Below are 21,912 nucleotides of genomic sequence, written 5' to 3'. Positions count from 1 at the left end.
TGTGTCCAGGTTTCTTCATGTTGTAAGGATTCCTGTCATGATGGGAATGACCTCATGGGTTAACATGAGGCTCTAATGACCTCATGTTAACCTGGTTAACCCGCAGTGTTTCTCATTTCAGTTAAAGTGATGTTCAAAGGCTCTAAAGGGGTAGAACTTCAGTATTGCTATGGCAGTAGGAGAGAACACTTTACCTTGCCAATAAGCTGCTTCCGTATGTGCTGGTTTTTAAAGTCCCCAATGCACTGTCCTCATCGAGAGTAGAAAGGACTCCAGCTCTGAGGTAGAATTCTTCTCTAGCGTGGGCAAAGCGCATGAGATCAAGCATCTGTACTGTGCAGATTTGGGCAGAGCAGATAGGATGGAGACCACTCCAGCTACTGTCGGTGGCAAACAATCACAGTGTTCGTGTACTCAGGGCTGCACTGAGTACACTTTGACGCTGACACTTGCTCTTGACACATCTGCACAGAGCTCCCTAGCCATGAATCAGGCACATGGGATGGAAATGCCAGACCAGACACAGGATGAAACACACATTTTAAATTTGGTTGCTATTCATCAAATAGTACATTTATTGGGGGAAAAATTAAACAACATTAAAAAAACGTTTTAAAAGTTAGATTCCCAAAATGCGAAGTCATATTTCTGAGAAAAGAAAATAAAGTTTCATCTTTCAATGAATCCCCTGGCATGATTTATTTTTTTTTTTTACAGTGAAGAGAAAAGAATTAAAGAAAAAGGAGTCATTAAAAATGGAGCATCTGTCTTGGAAATGGAGGAAAATAGCAGATTTATGAGGTGTTTGTTGACAACTGGGGAACTGTGCTAAGGTTGTTCCTCTCAAACAGCAAAGGACGGAGACAGAAAAAGGGAATCATCAAGAGCATGCGAGCAGCAATGACCAAAACAAGCAGCCGTCTCGATTTTGCATTTTCCCATCAAGCCCATGAAAGGACCTGATGGAATGGGGCAAGAGATGAATACCAAATCCAGACACTGGGGTTTAAAAACAAAAAGGGCCAGGAGAGGGCTGTCCTCGAAGAACTTGTAATGGAAACAATATGCATCTTCAAGTGGGTACAGTAGGCTGATGGACACCCCATAGCCTCCTGGATCCACTTTTCAAATTCAGCCGCAGTTCAACAAACAGCTTGCTTCCTGAGCCTGGCGATTCCCTTATCAAGAGAGACTGGATTTGAATTCAGACTCCACCTCTATTACCACCCTAGACAAAAACCAAAAACAAACAAACACAACAATTTGTCTCTTGCCTTGGTGTCCTCATCTGTCCCGCGGAGAGAATTGTGGGATATTACCTACTCCGTTAGTAAGCTGTTTATCATTTTATTCTGAGGCAGGATCTCTGTAACCCAGGCTAGCCCTAAACTTTGACCTTGAACTTCCGGTCCTTCTGTCTCCAGGTTACAGGTGCACATTGAAGTATTTCGTTATTATAGGTCTGAATTGTAGGTTGTAAGGGTTTTGTGCCAGTTAGATTTTATCAACTTGACACAAGTGGAGCCATGAGAAGAGGGAGCCTCAGCTGAGTAAGTACCCCCATCAGATTGGCCAGTGGACAAGTCTGTGGGGGAATTTTCTGGATTAATGATTGATGTTGGGTTTTTACAAGGCTTACAGTAACAAGCACGAATTTCTCCCTATGGAGCAGGTCTCAAATCCAATTAGAGGATGGTTGGTTATTCCCATAATAGTAATGCCACTGCTACACAAACAGACATATCTTGCCTGGTAAGCTGATCTCATAGTTTAGAGGGTTTACAGCTGGCACAACCGTTAATGCCTTTTCTTCCCAGTCACCTGTATAGCACTGTCTGGAACTAAAAGCTAGATGGCAGGAAGAAAGCTTTCAGTTCACAGAGGAAACTTCTTGGGAGCTGCTCTGGAGGCTTGAGGAGGAGTGCGCAGCACGAAGGATGGTCTTCCTTCTCAGAGAAGATTGTTTCTTCACCTGAGTGTGCAGCTTCAGAAGGAACACTCGTGACACAGGAGGGATAAGGGGACTCCGTCTAACCAGCTGTATCAGCCAGATCAACTACTGCAATCAGCGGAATGAGAGAACTTAGAACCAGGCCACCCTTTCATATAGGAGATGTGGGAACGCCAAGAGAGAGGCTGTGATTGTCTTCCAGCTCCTGCAGGAGGTAGAAAGGGAAGTGACAAACAGACCAGTGGACCCACTGCAACAATTTTCAAAGCCACCCCCTGTCATTAAGTTGTGAGGATTTGGAGGGTGTGTCATTCAGAGTAGCTTGAATCTGTGTTTTGGGGTCATGGTTACTTACAGTTGGTTCAGAATGTATTGTTTTTCTAAAGGAGAGCTGGTATTTTATTTCTCCCATCTTTAAACATTTTCCTTTCCCTACTGCTGAGCATCTGCCCTCCTGATAGGGAAAGGATGCTAGGAAGCCTCTCCTGTGCCCACTGCCTCTCAGGTGCCCAGCAGCTCTGAGTCATCCTTACTCCACAGACGTGAGTGTGGGAGCAGCATCTTCTGAACCACTTCAGTGTTCATCATATTCTGCTTCAGTGCTCATTCAATAATACAACTGCTCTGTTTCTAGTTGGGAGAAGACTGTTTTTAATAACCTGACGTTACCAACAGGGCTTCGCTGAGTACCTGGCTGTGCTAGGGAGCATCTTCCTGTGCTCCACAGCACATCTGGACAGCAACAACTGGCTTTTTATGCCAGTCTCCAACGGCCAAGGCTTTGCTTGCTTCCAGAGCACAGCCTGTGTACTGCAGGGCTTGCTCCTTCCCCGTCCGCTTTCTCTCAGCACTAATCTGTTCCTTTTGCCTCACCTACGTCATGATTATGTTTTAAAGCTGGTTTAAAGGTTTCTGCTCAGTAAATTGAAGTTAATGTTTACTAAAATGCTAGCTTCATTTACCGGCATTGTTTCATTGACTCTTCAACCACAATCCCACAAAGTAGACTCTATGTGTTTTTTATCATTTTATAGACATGGAAACTAATGAAAAGGGATTAAATAATTGTTCGTGTTCATAAAGGTGATGGAGCTGAGGCACAAACCTAAGACCCCCCCCCTTCAGCCTCTGACAGGTCAGCCAGGTGTGAGTGATAGAGGCAGATCAGGAGCCAGGTGACCTCCGGTGTGGGGGGGGTGACACCCAGCAGGCAGGACAAAGGGACAGAAGAAAGGATTAGTTTTTTCCCAGCCCAAGTCTTCAGCATGCCTCCCCAGGAACTCATAGCTAAGATGCATTCTGGGTAAGAGAGAAAGTTTAGAGGAGAAAGTGCTTGCTATACAAGCATGAGAATGAGAATTCAGATCCCCAGCACCCATGTGAAAGCCGGTGTGGTCGTGTGCATCTGTAACAGGGAGGCAGAGACAGGAGAGACAGGGAGGTTCCTGGAACTCACTGGTCAGCCAGAGCCAAAAGAAAAAAAAAGGCAAGTTATAGTTTCATTGAGAGCCCTTGTTTCAAAAAAAAAAAAGTTAAAAAAGCAACAGATGACATCCACACATTGACCTTTGTTCTCCACACATGCCCACACCGGTGAGAACACATGTACACAGACACACACACACAAAGCAGGCTAGAGTAAAATCTGACTTCTGCCTTTCTACTGACCTGGAGAGTGGGGAGGAGTATATGTAGGATGCAGCACACTGGTCAGCGATGGGGCAAGCCATGAAGAGCAGCCAGGAGTTGCCCCTGAGGTGGCCATGAAGGTCAGCCACTTGGTTGATGGCCTAAGAAATATTGGCTATAATCCATACCAACATTAATCCACCTCAGGGACATATGGCAGATATACCGGGCTCCCATAGGACCCCAGGAAATTCCCATAAGAAAAGTTAGCATTGTAGATACAGCAAGGACTCTGTTATTTATTAGGTAAAAGTTGCTCATCTTTGTGTGTGTGTGTGTGAATATAATACTTTTTAAAAGCCCTGCACAGTTTTTACTAAACCTGTGAGAATGTTCGTTACAAGGAGAGTGTTGACTAAGGACCATTACAGGTGACCTGGCTTCACTGATATTCCTGGAGCCTTTTCTGTACTCCTCTTCCTATAAGACTGTCATTCAGATCAGCCAGACTGGAGCAGATCCCATGCCAGATCCCATGCCAGATCCCACTTTCAACACAATGACCCCTCTAAAGACTTTCCTCTCCAAAGTTGAAGGGTAGGGCATGAACACAGCCCAGCCACAGCCACAAATCTTTCCAAAAATGTCAGAATCATAATGCAATCACTATTTTTTTATTTTTTTTTTTAAGTTTCTGTGCTGGACTTGAGGAGATGCCTCAGTGGTTAAGAATGCAGAGAACATGAGTTTGGTTCTAAACACCCAAGTATGGGGGCTCTCAGGCCCCTGTAACTCCAGCTCCAGGAGATCTAACACCTTCTTCACCTTGCCTCCTTAAACCCAGCACTCACATGCAGGCACTCCCGACCCACACTCACACCCTGACACCCCCCCACACACACATATACACAAAATATTTAAATGTTTCAAATTTCTGACTCTGCTAATCAAGCATGGTGGTGGCATGAGTAGACAGACCTGCTTCCTGCTCCCTCTGGATACAATAGTCTTCCTCTGCTTTATTTTTGTTGGGTTGTTTTAAGACAGAATCTTGCTGTGTTGTCTAAGCTGAGCTTTTGCGGTCATTGGGTTTGCCACACTCCTCCTTCTTCAGTCTTGTCACTCCTGGCATTCTGGTGTGCACCATAATGACTGGCATCAGTCCCCTCTTGTCTGAAGGGGACACAAGCTCAGATCCCCAGGGGCTATCTACAGCTAAAGATAATACCAAACCATATTATTTTTCAAAAGCATACCTGTGTTAAAACTTAAATTATCTTCGGTTCAGTAAGAAGTTAGTGAAATAATATTAAAATGTGGTACATATCAAAGTCTACCATGAAGCCCTACGAGACCACTCCTCTAAGCTCCTCCCACAAGTGCCCAAGCTCCTCCCACAAGTTTCTTTCTTTGCCCTTGGAGTCTGCAGGTGCCTGGATCCTTTAGTGAAGGAACTGACTGTTAATCCTTCTGCTCTCATTATCCCAGAATCCCAGAAGCTACGTGCCCATCTCCCCGGCCACGAGGCCCAGGCATAGGGTCACATTCATACGCTAGAAGGACATGTTGTGACAATGACTGATGAGAATCCTAAGGATGTACTGTTTTCTCTGACCTGCGTTGCTTGGCGGTCTCAGAATTCTGAAAGTCATTCATTTAAAGATTTGGGGTTTTTTTGTTTTGTTGGTTGTTTGTTTGTTTTTAATTCTATGCATGTGTATGAGGCAGGTATGTGAGGGTGAGTGTGGATGTTTTGGGGTCCTCTGGAGCTGGAGTTACAGGTGGTTGTGAACTACCTAAGGTGAGTGCTGGGACCTGAACTGATCTTCTGTAAGGTCAGCAAAAGCCTTTAACTGCTGAGTTCTCTCTCCAGCCCTGCCTGAGAGGTCTCCGTCATTTAACGACTTCTCCAAGGGAGCATTACAAACACTCACCGCTTTTATCTTAGTGAGCAACGTATTGGGCTGTCTGTACAATATTGAGCTTGTTTTTGAAACATGACTACTGTTTTATTATAAAGGGCACAGTTTGAAGACAGCCAGGTAAACACAACAGACATATGGAATAAGATCAGATGACCCTGGGGTCGGGAAGTCATTTCGTCACCTTCTTTTGTATCTGCCCCCTTAGTGCTGGCAATAAGCATCAAGATGGAAAGAAGAAATGAAGGGCTGTGCCCCCCTGCAGATCCCCCTCCTGGTATCCTGGAGCATCTCAGGCTGGATAAATTGATCTCAGTCAAAACTCTGAAAAGACAACCTGAACCACACCTCTTTCTCCTGTATCTTACCAAAAGAAAACTCCCAGATTCTGAGATTTTTGTTCTCTCTTAATTGTTTGTTTTTTCCCTCAAAAAATGTAGAGAACAGCAAAATGTACATAGTTTTTGTTAGCATTGTTTCTTCATGTCCCCTGAAGAGGACACGCTGTACAGAAAACACAACGTACTATGTGTAGGAGAGTAGAAACAGGCAATTCTGAAGAAATGATTTTAAACAAATAATTACAAAAAGACCAGAGCTTGAACAAAAAAAAAGTACATTAAAAAGGAAGAAACTCGGAAGACAACTGATTACCTATTGTTACAGGTCTCTTGTCTTTCATGAGAGGTAAAGCTCAGACTTCCCTCCTGTGGCCATCCGTCAGGTACAGAATGGCCATTCACCTTGGCTGTCACCCGCTGCTCTGTAGTAATAGGAGCGGCGGGGCTGCATCCCCAGCACCCGGCTGCCCGCCCGGCTAGCTTTACCCGAAATAATTACACGGAAACTATATTCTTTTAAACACCGCTTGGCCCATTATATCTAGCCTTTTCTCGGCTAACTCTCGCACCTGGACTAGCCCATTTCTAATAATCTATGTAGCCCAAGAGCTGGTTTACCAGGAATGATCTTAACCTGCGTCTGCCTGGAGTGGGAGAATCATGGTGACTCCCTGACTCAGCTTCTTTCTCCCAGCCTTCTGTTCTGTTTACTCCACCCACCTATGTTTTAACCTATGAGGGCCAAGCAGTTTCTTTATTGCTTAACCAATGAAATCAACAGATTGATATATGACACTCCCACATCACTGCTCAGCCCACTTCCCTGGGTTCATGTACATTTCTCGCCTTGCATACACAAGATGGTGTAGTTATAGGGCATTGTGGAACTGAGTGTGGGGAAGAAGCAATGAGCAACTGACGGAAGTTGCTGCCAAAAAAATCTCTGAGCCAAGTGGGGTGTAGTCCTGACAACGAGCGGGAGATATCCTCCTCTTCCCATCCAGAAGAGCCCTCTGTCACCCTGGTGGCCCCCAGTGAGTCACTCACCTCTTGGAGACTCAACTGCTGCACTGTAAAACTCAAGTGACACCAGTTTTTTCTCTGAGTCTAATCAGGCAATGCACACTAGCCGAGCTCATCGCATTACCCAGGCTTCAGGACACTACAGTCCAGCAGTGGGTCTTTTTTATATTTGTTCGGGTGAGTTGGAAAGGTCCATACCTGATCACAGATGTATATAGCAGCCTTATTGATAATTACCACAACTAAGAAGCCACCAAGATGTCCTCCAGTAGAAACACTCTGGTTCATTTTGACAATGAGGTATTATTCTGTACTAAAAAGGAATGAATTATAAAGCCATGAAAAAATATGGAAGGGAATTTCTTCTCAGTTTTGTCTCTTGACAAAAATTTCTTCAAGAATTGTTTTATATATATTTACAATATATATCTACATATGCATAATACACACATGTATGTTCACACACATTTATGAACATATATTTACTTAGCCATTAATTTATAATGCTTAAATACACATTTGGTGGCATTGAATTATGTGTATGTACAGGTATGTGTGCATGTTCATGTGTGTGTTTGTGCTTGTGCAGGAATGTTTCTGTGAGTGTGCACACACACATTTGCATGTGCGTGGAGACCTGTCAACCTTGTGTGCTGTTTCTCAGGAACACCCTCTTTATTTTTTGAAGCAGGATCTCTCACTAGGACCGAGGATTTCAGGTTAGACTAGATAGGCTGAGCAGCGAACCCCAGGGTTCCTCCTGTCTCTGCACCTTCAGCATTGGGGCTGTAAGCATGAAGTACCATGCCTCAATGTTTTCACCGATGCTGGGGATGGAACTCAGGTCCTCGAGCTTGCAGAGAAAGCACTCCACCAAATGAACTATCTTCCTAGCTTTGTATTTAATTTTTTATTTCATTGCACCACCTAGTAATAGAGTCAGGCTGTTTGAAGATTCAAACAATCTTCAATGATCATCAAATTTTCTCTGTATTGAAACTGTATACATAATAGTAACACTTAAAGAAATGAATGATGTGACACCACATACCACATACCGAAGTGAAGCTAGGAACCCTTGACACCACCTTAAATGTGAGCTTCTCGTCACAGCTCTTGAATCACACCTGCAAGCGCAAGCAACCATGGCTGTAGAAGCAGGTGTGACGGCTCCCATGAGAGGTCCCTCAAGGCTAGTAGGATGCTCAAAACCTATAGGTGTGACGGTTTTGCCTGGGTTCAAATGACATATTCGGCAATAAGCACAGCTCCACCTCCTCCACGTGTAAAAATACTGAGGTGTCACTCAGTGGCTGGGAAGGAAGTTTGGGATCAGATGTCAATGTAAGAGTCTGGGGAAAGGAGCTTTGGCAATGACGTAAATCAGGGAAGGAACAGTGGGCAAGGGAAAATGCATGCTGCAGCTTGTTGGCCCTGGACAGGTAGAAGGGTGGGAGGACATTGTGTAGCCTGGAGCTCAGGTATGGGAAGAGAGCCTAGACCAGCCCTGCAGCCCTAAGCTGGTAACTATGGTTCTCATAGAGCACCGACCTTCTCACACACCTCAGCACTGACCTATGATAGAACCTACAGATAAACCTGAGCTCTCCCCAGAGCCATGGCTATGCCTCCCCTCATTTCATCATGTGTTAGGGCTGTAGACCAGTATCTAGGTTCTTAGATCCTGGGACAGAGAACTGGACATAGAGATATATGGTAGTAGTGCTACTGGGGTTTTTAAGGTCATTGTCTGGGTCCTGATGGTCTTGAAAAGCTAGGCTCAACCCCAATTTCAGTGTGCCAGCTCCACAATAATAGTGAAGAGCAGAGAATGTAAATGTCTCCAGTGTGACCTTTGGAAGAGAAACAGAGATCCAGTGACCTTTAAGCCCATTTTGGGGTCCTGGTACTATATTAAACAAAGGGCAAGGGGCATACACACCTAAGAGATCCTGGTCAAAGTGTGGTTCCACCCATCACCGACCCATCATTTTCTAGGCTCCAAACCACCTTACAATGTGTTCTGAAAAGTTGTCAGAACAGTGTGCAATCTTCCTGGGAAACAAATTTCTTCTGTATGGCTGGTGCCTGCCTTCCATGGGGTTCCTATGAACACCCCAAAACTGTGAACACTAGTGTTTCGATGGTCTGATGGCCAGAGGGAAAGGCACAGTGTCTATCTCTTTAGAATCTCTTCACTTCTTCCAAGACAGCAAGCAAAGTGGAGAAGTTCCTTTGTCAGAGTGCTCACCTCCTGGTGAGCAGCACAGTTTACTTGGAGAAGATACAAGTCTCAAGAAGAACAGGGGTTGAGGCCGAAAGAACTCAGCAGCTCACAAGTCTGATGTATAGAGTTGGGACTTTTGTATTTCATTAACATAAGCCTTTGGGATCATTTGCATAGCGAAGGCTTTTCCACCGATGCTGTTTCCATTGCAGTTCTACATTCAGCTTCATGCATCGCGTATTTCAGCAGCATATAAAGTCTGTATCCCTCCTCCTTTTATTCTACCTGCCCTGCCCTATGACCCCGCATTAAGTTGGAAGGCAAAATAAAATAATTTATACTAAGGTGCTATATGTGTATATATATATATATATATATGTATGTATATATATATACATATATATATATTAGCGTTATTTCTATGTCTATTTATTGGGGAAACTAAGGAGATTTCTCTCTGGCAAACTACCTTATTCTACACTTTTCATGGGTAGGAATAGAATGGATTGAGACAATGACTGAGAAAAAGAAGCTACAGAGGTTTAAAAACACGCTGCTCCCCCCAAAAATGGGGGAAAGGAAGAAAAAGATGGGGGGTAGGCAAGCAAACTAAGTGCGCAGAGAGGTAAGGGGCAAACTGCTTAGAAAAGCCTGAGGTACAGATGGAACAGGCATGGAGCTGGAAGGTAAAGACTTAGGGTATTTTCATCTTCTTCAGGAAATGCTAATAAATATTGGAATACCTCTACAGATCATAGGAGCCCTTGGACACATATGCAATTCACGTGGGAATTGGTGTTCACGGAGGTCAGAAGAGGTCATGAGATTCCCTGGAACTGGAGTTAAAGTTCATTGTAAGCCACCCGATATGGGTGCTGGAAAGGGAACTGGGTCACCTGGAGGAGCGGTGGGTGCTCAGAACCGCCCATCCAGCTCTCTGCCCAGCCTGCTGGTCCTTTTGCTGCTTTTGTTAGATCTCTCACAGTGACGAGAAAGAGGGAAGAGAAGCTTGGGGGAGAAAAATGACAGAACCACTGGGATTTGACCTTGAGGTGGCCTTGAGGTAGTGTGGGTGGATTGCTGGTGAGCACCCTTTGTTGTCTGGGCTATTCTCAGCCAAGTTTGATGGGAGGACAACCCCACTAAGACAGATGTCACCGCTTCTGCGGGGCCTTTCCCGGCTGAGTTGCTACTTGCCTTTTGCAGAGGAGGACAGTATCTTCCTATTCCCACTGTCTTTCATTTGGCTCTGCTGCTCTCCAACCCTGGTCATTCTGAAACCCAAACCCTGACCTGCTGTTGACATTGGCACATTTGGCCCATAGTGGCTTCTTGAGCCATCCACTTAAGGTGCTTTTCTCTAAGCAGTAATCCGCTGGCAGTACTACCCTGTTTACCCGACTTGTGTCCTTATTTGCTTTAAGCGGTGTGACACTGGAGAACTAACAATCATTGGAGTTAGGCCCCAGGAAAAGCTATAAAGGGAACACTTTCCTGTGATGCTGGAACCAGCACATCTGGGTAAATGCCAGAGGTATTGCTGAGATGCAGAGATAGGTTTTATGCTGGCCATGGCTCCACCCAGAGGACTGGGGTGGTGAGAACCTGTCAGCCACAACCTGACCAAACCAGAGCAAGGGGTAACCATGGACTCTGGGGAGGTGAGGCTCCTGCAATTTAAGTAAAGACAACAGAACATGTAGTTTTATTGACAGTCCCCAGGTCACAGGTCTAAACATCAGTTTGTCTTAGAATGATGCGTTCTGCCAGTATCCCCTGGTACTCACACAAGTCGTATTTCTGAGTCTGCATTCATTGTGTGGACCATCTCGAAGCCCAAAGTGACTACTCACAGGGAAACGATCCCTAAGGGTTTATTCTGAGCAGCAGCCCACGCTCAGGGGAAAGAGGGGAAACACATAGGAATGGCCTCTCTCGCACATAACATCCACTTATCCGCTGACTTGCCAGGGCGCCAGCTAGCCCAAGCTCTGAGGACTTGCTCATATTGGTAAAGAACTGATCGTATCCTCATCTCTGATTCCCACCGGCAGCAATGAGGACCAGGCTTCGTTGGGAGCAACAGGATGAGAGCGAAGAGAGGACCCCACGGGGCCATTGATTCCCTCATCATTATGGCCAAGGCAGTCATTATCTATGAAAGTAAAAGACCCATTAGTGATAATGCAGTCAAAATGGAAACTCAAAATGCTTCAAGCCCAAGGCAAGAGCAGAATCTGTGAATTAAGAGATTGAGTCATTTCTTCTCAGCATAGAAAGAGTGTATCAATTTATAGATTACCTCCTCGGTGTTGGAAAGGAAGCCAGCAGAACAGTGAACGAAGGGATGTGCGGAAGCGGAAGCTGCCTGTGTTGCTGGGCTATTGCTAATAATAATGGAAACAATAACTAAAACATGTGTTACCATGAACCAGGCATGCTCTGAGCTATTTACATACATTGTTACTTCAGTTGATCCTGCTGTTATGACCAACTTGGGCTGTCTCCTCTTCACCCTGCCTGTTATTTATGATACAATGTAAATTCTATCCTTGTTCTTTGCATTTCCAGTATGATGCTTTCTAGACCAGTGGACACTATAGGCAATTTGAGCTCATACCACATAAGGAATAACTTAGTCATTAACCTACAGTAACTGTGAAAATCTATCCTAAGTTTCCAGAGAGAGACATTGACATTGGTTAAGGGCAAATCTGTCTAGAAGGGATAGCCCTTTATATTAAAGAAAATAATCTATCTAAATATCAACTACACTGGGGTAAATATTATTTCATTTCATTTTTACAGGCTTGCTAGGCAGGTGGTTGCTGTGGGAGCACATTCTGCTCTTTTAGCCAATAGCATTTACAATACCAGCCCACTTGGGTGTGGTCTCTTATTCTGTAAATACAGCTATAAAGCATGTGCTCACTCTCTTGCTTCTGGCTCTGTCTTCTGGCTACTGGACTCTGTTCCTGTTCTCTGTTCATGCAAAGGACTATTATCTAGGACAGTGATATGTAAGTTCCCCCTAAATAACTAACCATTTATTATTCATAATTCTGAACTAGTGTGGGATTATTTTGTGACTTCCACCTTCATCTGGTGCCCAATGTGGGACACCAATTTGTTGGAGGAATCTGCTAGTTAGTTTCCAGATGCTCAGCCCCAAAATAATCACACAGAAACAATATTATTTAAATCACTGCTTGGCTCATTAGTTCTAGCTTCTTATTGGTTAACTCTTACGTATTAATTTAACCTATCTCCATTAATCTGTGTATTGTCATGTGGTGGTGGCTTACTGGTAAATTTTCAGCATGTCTGACTCTGGTGGCGGCTCCATGGCATCTCTCCAACTCTGCCCTTATTTCTCCCAGCATACAGTCTAGCTTTCCCCACCTAGTTCTGTTCTTCCCAGCAATAGGCTCAAATCAGTTCTTTTCGTTAATCAATAAAAGTAACATATAGACAGAAGGACCTCCCACACCAGGTAGTGTTTGATGTAAATTAATATAGAATCTAGAAATAACTCATGTTCTCCAAGATAAAAAAACATAGCCAAGCATGATAGTGCAGACCTGTCAGATTATCACTTATGGGGCTGGATCATTGGCACAGTGATTAAGAGTAGTGGTTGCTCTTCAGAGGATGTGGGTTCGGTTCCCCTCCTGGAAGCTCATAACCATCTGTTACTTTAGTTCCAAGGCATCAAAGGATCTCTTCTGGCTTCTGGGGGCATTGCACACATGTGGTGTGCCCAGACATACACACAGGCAAAACACCCACACCTAAAATAATAAAATAAAAGTTCGAGGTTACCACTTATTAGACTGAGGCAGGAGAATACTCAGTGTGAGGCCAGCCTGAACTACATAACAAGATTTCATCTCTGAGAACAATCAAATCAGTAGAAGAAGCCAGATCCTCATGTTGGCCACACTCAACAGGCTTCTCCTGTACCACATTCCCTAGCAACAGTTTTGTGTGTCTTAATTTTAATAAGTAAGGGCTTTTTCCTTTTATAAGACATAACTGCAGTGTAATGATTAGACTCAACAACAGTAATAATAATTTAGAAGAAAACAATGCTGACATTTTCCCTGGTCATCTTAAATAGCTTGACTTAATAAAATCAGCACCCAGGCAAGATCCACAATTTGTGTAAGTCTTGATATTTTTCTTATTTATTAGATTTTTTTTTTAAAAAAATACCAATCCAAGTTCCCACCCCCACCCCTCCTCTCATTCCCTCCACACATCCTTCCACCTGACCCCCATCCACTCCTCAGAGAAGGTAAGGCACATGGCTTTGGGGAAGGTCCAAGGCCCTCCCTACTATATCTAGGCTGAGCAAGGTATATATCCAAATAGAATAGGATCCCAAAAGACCTGTACATGCAGTAGGTATAAATCCTGGTGCCACTGCCAGTAGCCCCTCAGTCTGTCCCAGCCTTGCAACTATCAACCACATACAGAGGGACTAGTTTGGTCATATCATTGTTCCTTCCCAGTCCAGCTGGATTTGGTGAGCGCCTATTAGTTTAGGTAAACTGTTTCAGTGGGTAAACCCATCATGGTCTTGACCTCTTTGCTCATATTCTCATTCATTCCACCCTTAAACTGTAATTTGGGGCTCAGCCCAGTGCTCCAATGTGGTTCTCTGCCTCTGTTTCCATCAGTTGCTGGATGAAGGTTCTATGGTGCTATTTAGGATAAAATGACTACAGAGCAAGTCAAAATCAGGCCCCCTATCCTCTACTGCTTAGGGTCTTAGGTGGGGTCATTCTTGTGGATTACTGGGAATTTCTCTAGAGCCAGGTTTCTGCTAACCTTATAATGACTCCCTCAATCAAGATATCTTTCCTTGCTCTCTTCTATGTCCTTCCTTTATCTCGACTACCCCATTCCCTCAAGTTCTCCTCAACCCTCTCCTTCTCCCCTCCTCTTTATCTTCTACCCTCCCTTCTTTCCCCACCCCCATGCTCCCAATTTTGTCAGGTGATCATGTCTGTTTCCAGGTGGATCTATATATGTTTTTCTTTGGGTTCACCTTATTACTTAGCTTCTCTAGGATCATGAATAAAGGCTCAATGTCCTTTGTTTATAGCTAGTATTCACTTATGAGTGAGTACATACCATATTCATCTTTTGGAGTCTGGGTTACCTCACTCAAGATGGTATTTTCTAATTCCTTCCATTTGCACACAAAATTCAAGATGTCATTGTTTCTTACCGCTGAGTAGTACTCTAATGTGCAAGTTGCCACATTTTCTTTTAGCCATTCTTCAGCTGAGGGACATCTAGGTTGTTTCCAGGTTCCCACTATTACAAATAATGCTGTTATGAACATAGTTGAACAAAGGCTTTTGTAGTATGATTGAGCATCTTTTGGGTATATGCCCAAGAGTGGTATTGATGGATCCTGAGATAGGAGCAAAGGACACAATCAATAAGACAAAAAGGCAACATATTGAATGGGAAAATATCTTCACCAACCCCACATCAGACAAAGGACTGATCTCCAAAATATATAAAGAACTCAAGAAATTAGACATTAAAATTCTAAATAACCCAAATAAAAAAGGGGGTACGGAACTAAACAGAATTCTCAACAGAAGAATCTCAAATGGCCAAAAGATACTTAAGGAAATGTTCAACATCCTTAGCTATCAGGGAAATGCAAATCAAAACAACTTTGAGATGCCATCTTACACCTGTCAGAATGGCTAAGATCAAAAACACTAATAAAAGCTTATGCTGGAGAGGATGTGGAGTAAGGGGAACACTCATCCATTGCTGGTGGGATGCAAACTTGTACAACCATTTTGGAAATCAGTATGGAGGTTTCTCAGAAATTTGAAATCAGCCTACCTTTGTTTTTTAATTGACAGAACTCCTAAACTTACAGATGAGCTGAAAAATACAGTACAGTAAACTCTTGTGGTCCTTTACATGGGAGCCACCAAAATTGATCTGTATCTTAAATGTCTTTTAATCTATATCATTTCTCTTTTTAAAAAAACTATTTCTGGATGAAAATGGGTCACTTGAATGGTAGACTCTTCTATGCAGCAAATACTTCTGGTTAATCACTCATGAAGTCATTCTGATTCCTGCATTTCCATCTGTCATGTGAACTAGAAATCACATCTAGAATTTGATTACATGATGTTTCTTTGGGGCTTTTTTGGAGGGGAGAAGTGATACTTAGTAATAATGTTTAATAGTGATATCATATGCTTCCCATGTGCCCTATCAGGATGCACACTTAGTCTTAAATGTAATGTTGAAATAATAAAAGTTTTAAAAGCTCAGGCCATTAGAGGATCTGCCCTCCATGGAGGAATTGAGGTAGATGTTACGGGATTCTAGATATCTCAAATCTGTTGTAAAAAGAATCCTGATCACTGAAGTCCATCTCTGTTTTTTTAAATTGAAGATTTATTTTATTTTTTAATTATGTGTGTGGCTGTGAGTATGTGAATGTGAGCACAGGTGCCCAAGGCATTGGACCTCCTCGGAGTTGGAGTTACAAGGGTTTGTGAGTTACCCCACATGGGTGCTGAGAACTGAACTTAGGTCCTGTGCAAGAGCAGTTTGAGTTCTTTTTTAATTTTTTATTGTTTTTATTGAGCTATATGTTTTTTTCGCTCCCCTCCCTTCCTCCCTTCTTCCCTTCTGTCCCCTCCCATGACCCCCATGCTCCCAATTTACTCAGGAGATCTTGTGTTTTTCTCTTTTCCTATGTAGATCCATGTATGTCTCTCTTAGGGTCCTCTTTGTTGTCTAGGTTCTCTGGGGTTCTGGACTGTAGACTGGTTTTTCTTTGCTTTATGTCTAAAAGCCACTTATGAATGAGTACATGTTGTATTTGTCTTTCTGGGTCTGGGTTACCTCACTCAGTATGATTGTTTTCTAGATCTATCCATTAGCCTGCAAGTTCCAAGATGTTGTTATTTTTTTACCGCTGTGTTAAAAATAGTGTTCTGTGCAAACTCAGGTCCTGTGGAAGAGCAATATGTGTTCTTAACCACTGAACCATATCTCCAGCTCTTCCATGGCTTCTTCTTGTCTTGCCTCCCTTCTGTCCTTCTCTTTTCCTCCCTTACTCCCCCCCCTTATTTTTTTGAACAGTGCTGGGAATCTAAACCACAGCCTTGGCATGCTAGGCAAATGCCCAGCCACCCAACTGTGTCTCCATTGCTTTTTTTAGGGTTGACACACTACTGGCTTTACAATTCTATCCTTCTGATCCGACTTACTAGTTATGTATTTTCCATAATGAACAAGTAGTGACCATGTGATTGAGGTCAGGCACTGTTTAGGAAAGTCAAGGCTCTTCTTGACTATTTGTTAGTTCTCAGAACAGCGAGTCCATGCTCCAGGAATCTCCTGGCGTAGCTAAAGAGGCTTTACGAGGATGTGTATAAAGTAGCTACTGGGTATTATCATAAACTCAAGCACATTTATGTATCAGCTTTGTATCTATCTGCTGCAGTAATTTTTTAATGTTCAAACCATCTCATCTACGGTCAATGGGAGCCTCTTCAAGCTGGCTATCACAGCATTTGAGATCACCGTAATCTTTGGCAGCTGCCTTGCTTTTAGGCATAACAAGATGTTCCAGCTCAAGGTGTCCTTGTTCCCTTTAGTGGGAAATGGTATCTAGTGACTCCAACCCAGGAACTAGGGGTGATTGTTGTTATTAAGTTATTGTTACTTCTAAATCTTTTCAGCGAACACAACTAGGAAATATCAAATTTTTAGAAAAAAGAAAGTCACACGTTAATACAGATATTTCCAATTTAAATCAAGAATCACAAGATTTTATTTAAACTCTCTGGGTTTAGTTTATACATCTGCATTTTATCACCTGAGCTGGCAAGGTTGGTTTCCTCCTAACAAATTTTGACAAAATGTAATTGTTTGAGCTTTTCTTTCTGTGTTCATAACATTCTAGTTATCATCTACAATAAGACCACTAAACACAGTTGGCCTAAGGATACAGAGATTCACCCACACCTGATTAACTGGACATGGAGTCAGATCTCTAGGAAATAAGATGGTGTAAGAACTATAATGGAGCACAATGGCCAAAGGTTTTCAGGGGGGACCTGGGTGGGGAGTGGGGGTACCAGGGAAGGATTTCTTCTGAGTATAGTACCCAGATAGTCTTCAAAGCAAGTACATTTTGATAGCACTAAAGCTAGAAAGGGTAGAATGCAAGAAGGTGATACAGAGGGAGACCGGAAGGTGCAGAGGAGAGCAAGGGGGTGGTACAGGGAGAGGAAATGAATGTTGTAGACCGGAAGGTGAGAAGGAGTGCAAGGGGGTGATAAGGGGGGAGGGAATGCATGCTGAAGACCGGAAGGTGTGAAGGAGGGCAAGGGGGTGATAAGGGGGGAGGGAATGCATGCTGAAGACCGGAAGGTGAGAAGGAGGGCAAGGGGGTGATAAGGGGGGAGGGAATGCATGCTGAAGACCGGAAGGTGTGAAGGAGCGCTGGGAGTATTGAATGTTTTGCTCTTGGGGCAAAGCGAGAAGTGGGAAGACATGAGACAGTGGGCAGCACGAGGTGAGATCCAGATCCAGGAATGTCTAGCCGCCAGGTTTAATTCCTTCCCACCAGCAAGGGCCTCAGGCCATGCTCAAGTAAGGACTGGTCCGCAGAGTACAGGCCCCTTTGTCCACACCACCCATCACTCTAGTCTGCATTTTCTACATCAGCTAAGGTGCCATGGTGTCCTGAGATATCCGATTTACCCTCTGCTCTCCCGTGGGTCAGGGAGGCAAGTCCATTACAACGCTGTTTAGTAGCAAGAGTAAACTGAGAAGCAAGACTGAGGAAAAACAAAACAACAAGAACGATTATAAGTGAATGTGTTCCAGTTTTTGAATACTGACCTTCAGTAAGAAATACAATTTTACATGTAGACAGGTGAAGCTAAAATGTAATAGAATAGTGTTTGATTTCCCTATGGGCAATGCACCATGACACCTTAGTATATTTCATTAAAATTATGGGGGTTGCTATCTGATAAATTGATTTTTCTGAACTATAAATAGGTGAAAATCTTAATTTAAAAGCCAGCACTTTTGTTTGCCTGGACTTTAACCTGGAGATCCAGGAAGTTTTGAGCTAACTGCCATGGCCCCTTTTCTAATATTGCCTACAAGCTTAGAATGGGTTCTATTTACCTTGTATGTGTTGTATGTACTTGATAATGTGTATGTGTGACATGTGTCTGTACATGTTTGTGTCCATATGGAAGTCAAAGACTGACATTGAGGTTTTTTCCTGGATTGTTCCCTATATTTTATATTTATTCAGGGTTCCCACTGAGCCTGAAGCTTGCTGGTTTGCCTAGGTTGGCTGGCCAATAAAGATCCATTATTTTCCATTTTCCCATCGGTGCCTTCTCAGCAACGGGGTTATAGGCATGCATCACTCTGCCTAGCTTTTTACATGGTTTCTGGAGAGTCAAGCTTGGGTCTCTGTTCTTATGTAGCAGATACATTACCAACTGAGCCATCTCCCACACTGCTGCATGACACTAATCCTGAGGGGATAAGAACAGACACCTGCTCACCCAAGATAGGAAACCAGTAACAGACAAAAGGAGGGGAAGTACAAAAGTTGAAGTTGGTGGACTGAGTTTTGTCAGGGTTACTTACAGGAGTATGCATAAGGAGTTAGTTACAGGAGCAGAAATGACTCAAAGACAGGCGCATCACCAAAGCCCACCCCAGCATGCACAATAATGGCTGAAGATATCTGGAGGCCTGGAGCACACTGCCCAGTCTCAGGCAGATCAACAGTTTGAACATATCTTTTCCCCAGGCAGCTCTGCTGACGTCTGTGTCTTCTGGGTGGATTTGCTTTCTGAGAGTTCCTCTCATCAGACCCTGCTGCTTATGTGAAGCTTGAGGAGAGGAAGCCTAGTGAATCTGTTCAGTTTCAGGGACTTCCTGAAACCTCTGAGTTGTTTACTTCTGGAGCACTGCGAGTTTCCCTGCAGTATGTGATATTTCACCTCTGCTTAGCACAACCTGTGTCTTTTATTCAGAGTTGAGAAGGGGTCACCACAAACAATTCCTGAGCACTTTCATTGCCACAAAAAGATACTTCACACCCTTTAGCTATTGTCCCCAACAACTGATCTGTTTTATGTTTCTAGGATTATTTATTTTGAACCTTTTTTTATACAAGAAATCATCTAACATGACCATTTGTGTCTCACTTTCAGTTAATATAATGCGTTTTTTAAACATAATTTCTTATTGAATCTTTGGGAATTTCACATCATGCACCTCAATTCTGCTCCATAGCCTCCCCTCCCCCATGCAGTGGTTTCCCCCAAATGAAAATTTTTTTAAAAATCAAAATAAAACAAGCAAGCAAACATACATAAAGAGAAAAAAAACAAAAGGATGACAACAACAACGACAAAAACCTCTCTGCTCCTCTATTTTTCCCAGTTCTCCAACACCCCTTCATTCATCTTGATGGCACTGGGAGTCATGAATACCCTGTGTCTTAACAAGCTAGTTTCCCTCCAAGACAGAAGGCTTTATGTCCAAGAAAACATAGCACCAGCCTGGTTTTAGAACTTTCAAAGCATAAAAACATTATTTGAAGACAAAATAATTATATGAAATTCAAATTTCAGGGTCTATAAATATTTAAATCCCCACAGACATGTTCCTATGAAGTTTTATTGTGGTAGCCATGTTTGACACTTTATATATTGATTACATTTGCCTTTTTATGACATTGGCAGAGTTGGACAATTGCTACTGTATGGCTTGCAAACATGTAATAGTCACTAGTTAGTATTCCCTAAGTGTGATGGCACACTCTTGACATCCCAGCATTTGAAAGGCTGAGGCAAGAGAATACAAATTTGAGGTCATCCTGGACGGTATAAAGAGAGCTTGTCTCAAAATTAAAATAAAGTGTGTCTATAGATTTCCCATGGTAGAAGCTCTGGGTGTGTTCTGGCTTCTTCTTTCTCTATGAAGCCAGCTTGCTGACTCTACCATTGGTCCCTACAGTACAGTCTGCTAGAACTCCAGACTCTGGTCTCTACCTGACCCTAGCTCAAGGCTGTGGCTTATCCTAAGGCCCCCTGTCTAGACCTTGCTCAGCTAGGAGGAGGAACAGGAGAAAAGGGGGGCAGAAGGCTATAGAAACAATAGCTTCTTTAGGAGGAATCAAGCAGTAGGGGTGGCCATGCCCTGGAGAAACCTCTGGTACCCCAAGTTTCCTGACCTGGGAACTTACCTGTAGGAGTCTTGCATTTTCATCACGATCACTGATGAAGATGGGGAAACATAGGTGATACCTGTGTCCTTTGTCCTCTAGCAGGCTAACCCAAGTGGTATTCTCAAGAAAGTGGCAGAAGGATAAGAATTGTGTCCTTTTAAAGGTACATGCCCTTTTAAAGTCCCAGATTCTAGCATGTTTATTACTATCCCCATTGGTCAAATTCAGTCACATGGCTGGGCCCAGTGTCAGAGTGGAGGAGCCTTGCAAGGGTGTCTGCAAAGAGCAAGGATCTAGGAAGGGGAGAAGAAACAGGATCACTGGTGCGCTTGATCTCCCGTATCAGTTTTAATCTACCCAAGTGGGTGCCTTTCCATTTGGTCTACACTCACACACTGGGATTGCTGGGAACTCATTACATATAGAATGTACCAGGATCTAGGATCAGGGATTCTGGGTTTAGTAGTAGTTCTGAGAGAGGCTCAGACACCTCCATTTTAACATGCTGTCTGGGAGATTTTAATGCATTTGCAATATGGAAAACCTGATTGGTTGCTGGTCAGCTAGGTTTTTCTGCTAACTTGTACCCCTTCTTTCTCCTTTTTTTTCTTTGAGAGAGCCTTGCAATGAAGCTCAGGCTAGCCTTGAACTCTTGCCTCCATCGGGATATATGTGTGTACCATTGCCCCTAGTTTGCTAAACTTTGTGTTTGAATTGGTGCTCAAGTTTGAAGATGCCAATACCTGATCAGGAATTATGGGTTGGGGCTAAAATGTTCCCCTTACTGGGAACTCACAGACCTTGTGAAACTGCATGACTTGTTCGAGAACTTGTTTTACAGCCTAAGAGAATATTTATGTCATATTGAACTTGGTGAGCAGATGGTTCTCATTGTAAAATTGATCACACAGGTGGGACTTGTGCATAGCAACCAAGCAAGCAGCAAGCCCCAGGGGAGTGAGTGTTTCCAGATGCAGATTCTGTGAACACTTCATTCTTGAGAGTGGCAAGCAAGGGGTGTCAGGGGGTGATTACAGGACAATTCTACAGCTGCCAGATCCCACTTCTTTCCTGTGTCCACTCTCTAAGTTTCTCTCACTTCACTAAGTATTGTCCTACGTGAGCACTCCCATCCTCCATCAAAAAAAAAAAAAAAGAATCACTATTTCATTAATAAAGTTGTTGATGAGAATAGTGGTTTTCCTATTATGTGTATTGTTTCACACTCAAGGGGTGTTTCGTCAGTGAGACGGCAGGACAATGCAGAATATAACGGAGATGGCCCAAGGAAAACAGTGGAGGAAGGAAACTACAACCTTTACCTCGTGAACTGAATCCTTTAGTTCAGTGGTGCTCAACCTGTGGGTCATTACCCCTTTGGGGGTCAAACAACCCTTTCACAGGGGTCACCTAAGACTATCAGAGAACACATATATTTATGATTCATAAGAGTATTGAAGCCGGGCGGTGGTGGCGCACGCCTTTAATCCCAGCACTCGGGAGGCAGAGGCAGGCAGATCTCTGTGAGTTCGAGACCAGCCTGGTCTACA

This window comes from Microtus ochrogaster, linkage group LG9 (genome assembly GCF_000317375.1).
Source record: "Microtus ochrogaster isolate Prairie Vole_2 linkage group LG9, MicOch1.0, whole genome shotgun sequence".
Lineage (NCBI taxonomy): Eukaryota > Metazoa > Chordata > Mammalia > Rodentia > Cricetidae > Microtus > Microtus ochrogaster.
Note: the sequence above shows the minus strand (reverse complement) of the source record.